Raw genomic sequence first — 10963 nt, forward strand, 5'->3', positions numbered from 1 at the left:
ACAAACATGTTTCTTCACTGGTAGTTGGGAAGGGAGGACATCTGGGATGGAGAATGAGAGGAGATAAAGAAACCACAAAATGATTAGAGATAACATGTGTTGTGTTAACAAGTGATAATGTTCTAATTTTAAAAGCATCTCTCACTACTTCTTTCTTCAGACTGTAGACCTGGAGTCTGTTGAATGCACCATTTAACCAGCTGATACAGCATATCATTGCTGGTGGGTGGAAACCTTGTATGTCCAAAACTTACTCTTTAAAGAAAATGTAAAAAATAACCTATATTCAAAATAAATGGATCCAATGTAGTTATTCACAGTAGTCACACGCTCTCGTTAATCATTTTCATTGGTTCACAAACTTTCACTTATACTTGAATTAGTCTATAAGCAACTTTTAAAAATGTAAAGAAATAAATAAAAAAAAGGTCTTGGCCGTCTGGCCAGTAATGTATAATATCGGACCAGTTACCTATATGGAGACTCCTGGTACACATACATGGAGATCCATGTACTGTATATGGAGATATGCTGTGAGAACCCAAACATGCTTACTCTGATGATGTGTTGTTGCAATAGTAATCCCGCTCAGTACGAGAGGAACCGCAGGTTCAGACATTTGGTGCATGTGCTTGGCTGAGGAGCCACTGGGGCTTACTCAGTTATTCGTTATGTGAAAATCCAATGATGTCTATCACATCTGACATCATACATACAATCCCTTTTAAGCCCATACATGGAGATCCCTGTCTGAACCAGCCACACAGATATGGGCTGTCTTCCTCCATATATGGGCATTCCCATATGAAGTCCTGTTAGATATGGGCTTAATATTGAAGACATCAGGGATCTCCATATGGGCATAAAGGGGATTCTGTTAGAGTGGTTGCCATGAAATCACAACATACAATTCCTTTTATGCCCATACATGGAGATCCCTGCCTGAACCAACAACACCACTGTGATGTCACCTGTTTATGCCCATATATGGAGATCCCTGCTGTGAGTAGCTGACATCACTGTGATGTCACGTGTGATGTCACAGTGATGTGTCAGGGCAACCACAGTGTCAGGCGTTATCCCTGCTCTGAGTATCTGACATCACTGTGATGTCACAGTGATGTGTCAGGGGAACCAGTGTCAGGCGTTACCCGTCCAGACGGATACGGTCAAGATGTGACGGTTCTGACAGTAAACTGCGACCTAGGGTCGCAATAAAAAGCTCCTCAGGGATAATATCAAATGGTAAATGGTGCATTTATTATTACATTCACCCATTCACACACATTCATACACCGATGGCGGAGGAAACCATGCAAGGCATCAACCTGCATATCGAGAGCAATTAGCTGTTCAGTGTCTTACTCAAGGACACTTCGACACCAACTCTGGGGGGCCCGGGATCGAACTGGGAAACCTTGCTGTTCTCCATCCGGCCGCTCTATCGGCCACTCTACCCCTGAGCCACTGCCACCCCATTTGGTCAGAATTTATTGAGAGGATAGCCCCTTTATCAGTCACCAGAACCAAGCACATGCAAGTCTAACATGGCTAAAAAGGAACTTGAAGTTACAATGGGTTTAGCCTAAACAGTATAGGAGGGGGCATATCTGATAAAATAGATATCAAATACTGAATCAAGCTTCTTAATGCTTTAATCATAATGTATTTGCACTGTATAAAGTCTACTTTTGCCAGTATGGCAATAGTGTTGTTGACAGTTTGTTATTCTGTAGCCCACCTGCTATTTACATATAGGCTACAACTGCTACATGGCCTATAGCCTACTGTATGCTGTACTCAGTTCTTTAATATTCAACTCTGTTATTTCCATATTGTAGCAATGTTACTAAATCTTGTCCAGAAATCGCCTATGCTAATACTACCTGTATTGTTCATTCTCTCTCCTGTTCGAACAGGACCTAATGGACCTACAAAACAAACATCACATACCTGTTCTGTGTAACTTCAATTCAGGTGTAAGCATGGCTTTCAAGAGCCTGTTTCCATGGTCGATCTGTCCCTCCTCTGACAATGATGAAAGGCTTTTGGTGACCATCGCCTTTCTTTTAAAAAGCCTAAACAGTTCCTCTTCCGTCCATTTGGACAGTTTATATTTGAGGCACGGTGTTACCAGCTGGGACCTGAATCTGCTTGACATTTTATCGAGTACAGCAAGGTAATGTCTTAACAAATTATTGGTAGCCTACCCTACACCACGTTGACCAACACCTCCGACCTAAACCCACTGTTGGAAAGACACAACTTTACAAGGTTACAAGGTTATCTTGCCAGCAGCCATGCGCAGATCTGGCTAATGAGCGCTAATAAGACACACCTGCTAGTTTAATTATCAGTGGTAGACCCACTCAGCTGTGTTATCCAGTTGAGAACCACGTGTCTCTAACTTCACTTGTGCTTAGACTGCCATCCTGTGGAATAAATTGACACTGCACTGTTATGACAAGTGAACTCAGCACTTGTCTATAATATTTCTGTTCATATTTTCTCATTTCTTCATTTCTTTATCAACTATTATAAAATATTTTAATATTGGACAGGTGTGCAGTGTGCTCTGTTAACTGAATAATATATTCAGCTGGACATTCCTTTCTTGTGTCCTCCTGACTGGCACACTCTTAATAATAATGATTTCTAAGCGTCTACATAATATGGTTGGCAAGGAATAAAATAAAACACTATCTTCATCTTGAATGGGGAATATAAGTTGCTACCTCCAAAAAGGAGATATGTTGCAAAATTCTATAATAGGTCAGACTAACAAGTCCTTTGTTCATCAGTCAATGAGCATTAAAACTCATTTTGACACAAGCTCAGAGAAACATGTAGGCTACCCATATCTGTCACACATAAGTGTGTTGGGTGGAGTGTTAACAGATACTATTTTGTTAGTTGTTACATATTGGCAATGTTAGTTCTTAGTGACCACAAGTTGGCAAACATGAAAAAACAAGTATGACATGTCGACATTCATTCAATACTAGGCTACTAGTATTTTCCTCTGGACTTTTCTCTAGATCAGGGGTGGGCAATTATTTTTTCCATGGGGCCACATGAACAACAGAAAATATGTGGAGGGCCGGGCCAAAAGGCAGTGCTCCCCGCAAGATGTGCACCCCGCAAACTAAACACACGGCTTTACCTCCAACTTCAGTAAATAAATACCAATTTTTGTTGAAAACCCGTCATTTGGCATCCACTTTTCTTTTTTTGGCCACTTTGGACATTTTTGACCAGTCTGAACACCATGCTTGTTATTGAGACAACAATCCAATGATCACGCACACGTGCTGATGTATGCATTGTGTCCATATGTACGTGAATAAAAAACTTCAAAATAAAAGAAATGCAGCTTTAGTCCATGCACGAGGTACAATTTGAAAATGTGTTTATTTTGTAATTTGCCATTAACCCTACAAGGGCCGGTCAGAGTGAACCAAAGGCCCCCCGGGCCGCACAATGCCCAGGTCTGCTCTAGATTGTCACAATATGGAGTAGTAAAGGTGACAGAGGCCACATCATGTAGGCATAGTTTTTGCTTAGACTAATTAAGCTTTTGGTTGAGCTGTACCTGAGATACTTTTAAAAAGTGTCTGCACTATATAATTAACACACAAGACAGATTAGGAGAGTTGAGTTAATTAAAAAAGGTTAAATGCCTTGACAGTATAAATCCTTTGTACTTCATACTAGGTCAGGTCCATTTTAAAGAGAGAGACAGACAGACAGACAGACAGACAGACAGACAGACAGACAGACAGACAGACAGACAGACAGACAGACAGACAGACAGACAGACAGACAGACAGACAGACAGACAGACAGACTGACAGACAGACTAATATATTATTAGTCTGGGATCGCTTCCAATTTCGGGCTTTTGATCCGGTCGGGAGCGGATGACGTACTACGTCATTTTGTATTCAAAACGGCCTACAATTTGGCCGGAACTACCGACCGGAATCAGTTTTAACCTGGTTTTGCGCATGCGCTAAACTGGGATAAAACTGATTCCGGTGGTAGTTCCGGCCAAAGTGTAGTCCGTTTTGAATACAAAATGACGTAAGATATCATCCGGTCTAGACCGGATCAGACGACCTGTTTAGTAAACGAATACCAGGCTTTCTCTCCGGAAAGCCTGGTGAGGCGAGGTTAATATATTATAGAGAGAGAGAGCAAGCAGAGATCTTGAACTATGAGCTTGTAGAGCTGCTATTTGCACAGTGTGACACCAGCATATGTTACAGGCTACATTGAACGTGTGTGTGTGTGTGTGTGTGTGTGTGTGTGTGTGTGTGTGTGTGTGTGTGTGTGTGTGTGTACGTGTGTGTGTGTGTGTGTGTGTGTGGGGGTGCGTGGGTGCGTGCGTGCGAGTGTGCGTGTGGTAAAAATGGAGGGAAAACAGTGTTGCGCGCGCACGCACGCACGCACGCACGCACACACGCACACACACACACACACACACACACACACACACACACACACACACACAGGACACACAATACACCTCCTCAATTAAACCCTACAAGGCCCACCAGGGCAGCTACACTGTAAGAGCTCTCTGGAAGTTGTTAGGTTAAAAATAACTCTTGTGTCTGCGGGAGTGCAGTGCTCCCAGAGGCATAATAGTGGAGTCAGTAACGCCGAAAAATAAGCTGTTAACTTCAAGTCATGATGCAAAGGTCCCCTTTGGTATGGAAGTACCTTAGGGCCATAGGAAAGAATTTATCCAAAGAGACAAGTTAGATCACCCTTCATTTTCTATTTATAGCCATTTTAAAAATGGCCGCCGATAATAATCCTCAATACACCAGACCCCATATCTTTGCTTCCGTTAGAGCTATAATAATAATATTGGTGTCAAAGTGTACATTTTTGGGGTCTACGAATTCAACTAAACAGGTTTCAAAGCAAAAAACCCAATACTTCACTAATTAACATGACAGCGGGGGGTAACATATGCAAATTCCATGAAAAATAACACATTTTAACAGGGTAACTTACCCCCCCACCCCTCCCCCTAAACTTTGATTCACCTTTCCTTTGGTATGGAAGTACCTTGGGGCCATAGGAAACAATTTATCCAAAGAGACAATTTAGATCACCCTTCATTTTCTATCTATAGCCATTTTAAAAATGGCCACCAACAATAAACCACTATTACACCAGACCCCATCTTTGCTTCTGTTAGAGCTATCATATTAATATTGGTGTCAAAGTGTACATTTTTGGGGTCTACGAATTCAACTAAACAGGTTTCAAAGCAAAAAACCCAATACTTCACTAATTAACATGACAGCGGGGGGTAAAATATACAAATTCCATGAAAAATAACACATTTTAACAGGGTAACTTACCCCCCCACCCCTCCCCCTAAACTTTGATTCACCTTGCCTTTGGTATGGAAGTACCTTGGGGCTATAGGAAACAATTTATCCAAAGAGACAATTTAGATCACCCTTCATTTTCTATCTATAGCCATTTTAAAAATGGCCGCCAACAATAAACCACTATTACACCAGACCCCATATTTGCTTCTGTTAGAGCTATAATAATATTGGTGTCAAAGTGTACATTTTTGGGGTCTAGGAATTCAACTAAACAGGTTTCAATGCAAAAAACCCAATACTTCACTAACCAGTAAGACTCCCTAATCGGGAGATCGTGATTTTAGGGCAAAATGTGTAGGAGCAGTGTCCAAAAATGTGGTTGAAAAAAATCGGCCTGATGGTGGCGCTGAGTGTAGACATAGTGTGTACCAATTTGTGTGATTTTAGGGCAAAATCTGTAGGAGCAGTGTCCAAAAATGTGTTTTAAAAAGTCGGCCTGAAGGTGGCGCTATATGGGACAGATCCATGTTGATGACATGAGTGTAGACATACTGTGTACCGATTTGAGTGATTTTAGGGCAAAAATTGTAGGAGCAGTGTCCAAAAATGTGTTTTGCAAGAATCCGCCACATGGTGGCGCTAGAAGAGGGCCATGTGAGAAATGAGGGGTGGGGTCTCCGCGCCGCCGAGGCGGACGAATAGGTACCGGCCCCGGCTCTCCCGGTCGCTCCTAGCCCGAGTTACGGCATTTTATGTGCGCTGCAGTGGCAGGGGGTCCTCCACTGGGGGCGCCACCACTTTTGCATCCGTTCTGGAGCACCAGGAGTCGGTGGTCCCCGGGAATTCCCCGTGAGCAGCCCCGTTGGGGTGGTCATTTGGTCATTTTTGCACATTTGGTTATTTTTTACATCTGGGGGTGAGCTCCGGGGGTCCTTGGAGGTTGTAGTTTGGCAGGCAAGGAGTGTGTGTGCAAAATCTGGAATGGATCGGGGCAACGGTTGCGGAGATATGAGCAGGGCAAAAGTGTGACATGTGACGTGTGACAGACAGACTGACTGACTGACGGACTCACAGTTTGTGGAGGTTTTGATAGTAACTGCGACCTGACGGTCGCAATTAACATGACAGCGGGCGGTAAAATATGCAAATTTCATGAAAAATAATAACTTACCCCCCCACCCCTCCCCTAAACTTCGATTTACTTTTCCTTTGGTATGGAAGTACCTTAGGGCCATAGGAAAAAACGAATCCAAAGAGACAAGTTGGATCACCCTTCCTTTTTTTATATAGCCATTTTTTAAATGGCTGCCACAATTCAAAACAATACAGCAGAACCATCTGAAGAGACAAATTAGATCACCCTTCATTTCTGAAATGTTTAAAAAAAATGGCAGCCATCATTTACACTTACAGCAATACATCACAGCCTATATCTTTGCTTCTGATAGAGATATCATTTCTGGGGAAAAGGAATCCAATTAAATTGGTTTCAAGACAACAACAAAAAAAACAATAGTTTTCTCATTACACTCAAAATGGAGGTGAAATAATTATCACATTTCATTAACAGTTAACAAATCATTTACTGATGCAAACTTGGACACATCATCAGTGTTGTTTCCTGGAGCCACTGGGTGTTTTGGGTCCTGCAAGAGTCGGCCTCCTCAGGCGACCCGACTGAAGCTGATCAGACCTCGTTATGTATCCAAGTGGTATGCTTCTGTCCCCACTGCTCTCCCCTCTTAATCTGGAGGCCTTTTCTGCTGCATTTCTCTTTTTTGTTGGCAACTGTTATGCACAGTGGCGTAGCTGTGCTTAGGGAGTGACTGGCAAATTCCAGACGACCAGATTATGTATTACCACAGTCTCGGGCTGTGGAGAGCAAACCAGCAGAGCAGTTCTTTGGTGTTTTCTCTGGCCTTTTCCCTTCCTTGACACAGTGAATGGCATTAGCTGTGGCTTGGGAGTATTGAATGCCCTTGATGCCCTTGCTGATTGCTTAAGCAATGGATTTCAGGACCTGGTCAGAAAAGAAACCGGCCCTCAGGCCTCACCCAGCGCATTGGAGCATCTGATCAGGATATGTTCAGATCTTCCTGTGCCTGTGCCACAAACTCCTCCCTGACTGAGCTGAAACAAAGCCTGAGTTTATTGGTGTTCCTGCATAGCCCGATTTTGCTTAGGCTGCGTGGCAATCCCAGCCATCTTCATTCAGCCATCAGATCATAGATGAGTAGAGGCCAGAGGATTTTTGGGTGCATTTCATGCTGGTAGACACAGGCCTTGAATCTTCCAGGGAGCCCCCTCCAGGTCAGCACTGGTTGCCTTGATGGAATCTCTTGTCATTCAGAGTGCGGTTGAAGACATTTCCAAGGCTCATCACCGGCTTCTCTATTACTGATGGGATTTGGTGTTCTCCCAGACTGAAGCGAATTTGTCTATGACATTCCCCTTCTTTTGGATAATTTTTCCCTTACCAGGTATATTCCAGCACATGCCATTGCTCACAGTCTTGGACCATCCAAGGCAATGGCACAGCATTCCATGCTTTAATGGGGAGCAACACAGCCTTTGGCAAGGGCAAGAAGACAGTCTGTGTGGCAGTCCTTTCCTGAACTCACCTTACCTCTTCAGCTGCTCTCTGGCCCTAGCCCCACCACTGAGATGATCTACACCCACACACCCATTCTCTAAAAATGTCTCCAGAAGCTGTATGGTGTTTCTGGGGACGACATTAGGACTGTGTCCTAATGCTCTACTCTCCCTCTTCCTTCACAAAGGACGATACTTTGATCACATGCCACCAAGCAGTGATACACTTCATTGGAAGTGCAAGACAGACTGTATTATTGTAGCTCTAACAGAAGCAAAGATATGGGTTCTGGTGTAATAGTGGTTTATTGTCGGCGGCCATTTTTAAAATGGCTATAAATAGAAAATGAAGGGTGATCTAACTTGTCTCTTTGGATTAGTTTTTTCATATGGCCCTAAGGTACTTCCATTCCAAAGGAAAAGTAAATCAAAGTTTAGGGGAGGGGTGGGGGGGCAAGTTACCCTGTTAAAACATATATTTTTTTATGAAATATGCATATTTTACCCCCCACTGTCAAGTTAATTAATGAAGTATTGGGTTTTTTGCATTGAAACCTGTTTCAATGCAAAAATGTACACTTTGACACCAATATTATTATTATAGCTCTAACAGAAGCAAAGATGGGGTCTGGTGTAATAGTGGTTTATTGTCAAAAAATGTACACTTTGACACCAATATTATTATTATAGCTCTAACAGAAGCAAAGATGGGGTCTGGTGTAATAGTGGTTTATTGTCAGCAGCCATTTTTAAAATGGCTATAGATAGAAAATGAAGGGTGATCTAAATAGTCTCTTTGGATAAATTGTATCTTATGGCCCTAAGGTACTTCCATACCAAAGGAAAGGTGAATCAAAGTTTAGGGGGAGGGGTGGGGGGGGGGGGGGTAAGTTAACCTGTTAAAACATGTTATTTTTCATGAACTTTGCATATTTCACCCCCCGCTGTCATGTTAATTAGTGAAGTATTAGGTTTTTAGCATTGAAACCTGTTTAGTTGAATTCCTAGACCCCAAAATGTACACTTTGACACCAATATTATTATTATAGCTCTAACAGAAGCAAAGTTGGGGTCTGTTGTAATAGTGGTTTATTGTTGGCGGCCATTTTTTAAATGGCTATAGATAGAAAATGAAGGGTGATCTAAATTGTCTCTTTGGATAAATTGTTTCCTATGGCCCTAAGGTACTTCCATACCAAAGGAAAGGTGAATCAAAGTTTAGGGGGAGGGGTGGGGGGGTAAGTTACCCTGTTAAAATGTGTTATTTTTCATGAAATTTGCATATTTTACCCCCCGCTGTCATGTTAATTAGTGAAGTATTGGGTTTTTTGCTTTGAAAACTATTTAATTGAATTCCTAGACCCCAAAAAAGTACACTTTGACACCAATATTATTATTATAGCTCTAACAGAAGCAAAGTTGGGGTCTGTTGTAATAGTGGTTTATTGTTGACGGACATTTTTAAAATGGCTATAGATAGAAAATGAAGGGTGATCTAAATTGTCTCTTTGGATGAATTGTTTCCTATGGCCCTAAGGTACTTCCATACCAAAGGAAAGGTGAATCAAAGTTTAGGGGGAGGGGTGGGGGGATAAGTTACCCTGTTAAAATGTGTTATTTTTCATGAAATTTGCATATTTTACCCTCCGCTGTCATGCTAATTAGTGAAGTATTGGGTTTTTTGCTTTGAAACCTATTTAATTGAATTCCTAGACCCCAAAAATGTATACTTTGACACCAATATTATTATTATATCTCTAACAGAAGCAAAGATATGGAGTCTGGTGTAATAGTGGTTTATTATCGGCGGCCATTTTTATGGCTATAAAAAGAAAATGAAGGGTGATCTAACTTGTCTCTTTGGATAAATTCTTTCCTATGGCCCTAAGGTACTTCCATACCAAAGGGGACCTTTGCATCATGACTTGAAGTAAAAAGTGCGTTACTGACTCCACTATAACAACTGGCAGCAGATTTTCCTCTAACACAACCCAAGCTATTCTCCATGACCATGACTGAATATACCCTATGTAGACCTATACTGTAAGCATTCTACAGTCTTTCAACAGTTATCCTTATCAAGCATCTGTCAAACTCCTGCAACGTCTACTGTATATCCTTGTACCTGACCAAGTGTACCACCAGAGTCCATGAAGGAGGCCGTAGTTATAGTAACAGACCTTGTACAGGTGTTGAAGAAGTTCTCATGGGTTCAGCTTCAGGCTTGGTTGTGGAGCCTGGGGGCTACCCTCTTCCACCACCTCCAGATTGTTAAGTTTGTTGGCATCCCTTGTGTTTGTGTTATACCCCAACAACACACCATCGCAAAAAAAAAAAAAATTGTGCAGTTTATTATTCATGTGTGTACTCCCAGGAACTTGTGAGTGTCTGCCACCACCTCCACCTCCCCTCGGAATGTCTGGTGATGGGAGTTGGGGGTCCTCCTCTTCTTGCTCTGCTGGTAGTCCAGTACTGTCAGCACCGGGGTCTCGTCGTCATCTGTGATGCAGCTGACAATAGGAAGAGTCAACTGAGAACTTCTGTAGGTGGCATATCGTTGTTGTTCCTTAATTTTTGGTTTCCTTAATTTTGTTTTCAACTAAACATTTTCATTAAAAAAAAGTAATTTCATTAATAAATAAATGCAAAATCTAAGAAATTCCATAAATCAGAAAACAATGTTTAGGATGCTGAGGCTCTAATTGCAATAATGTCACTAAAATCCTTGAACGCTTGAACCACTGTGTGCAGTACACGTGGGTGGGTGACGTGACGTAGCGTTTTCGCTGTCCTCGGTGTCAAACATGTATAAATAAAAAATATATTTGTCAAAAACCTTCTGAATATTGTGCAGGACATTAAGCTTTATGTGAACTTACTCAAGATTAAAACATTTCATTCCTCATTTCTTCAGAATCTTCAACCAAACATGGTAAATGTCATCTGGTGTGACTGTCCCGACCTTGTTTCTCAAAGTGGGAACTTGAATAAAACTAAGAAAAATAATTGCTAAAATTCAT

This window comes from Nannobrachium achirus (assembly GCF_963921795.1).
Source record: "Nannobrachium achirus genome assembly, chromosome: 15".
In the NCBI taxonomy this organism is placed as follows: domain Eukaryota; kingdom Metazoa; phylum Chordata; class Actinopteri; order Myctophiformes; family Myctophidae; genus Nannobrachium; species Nannobrachium achirus.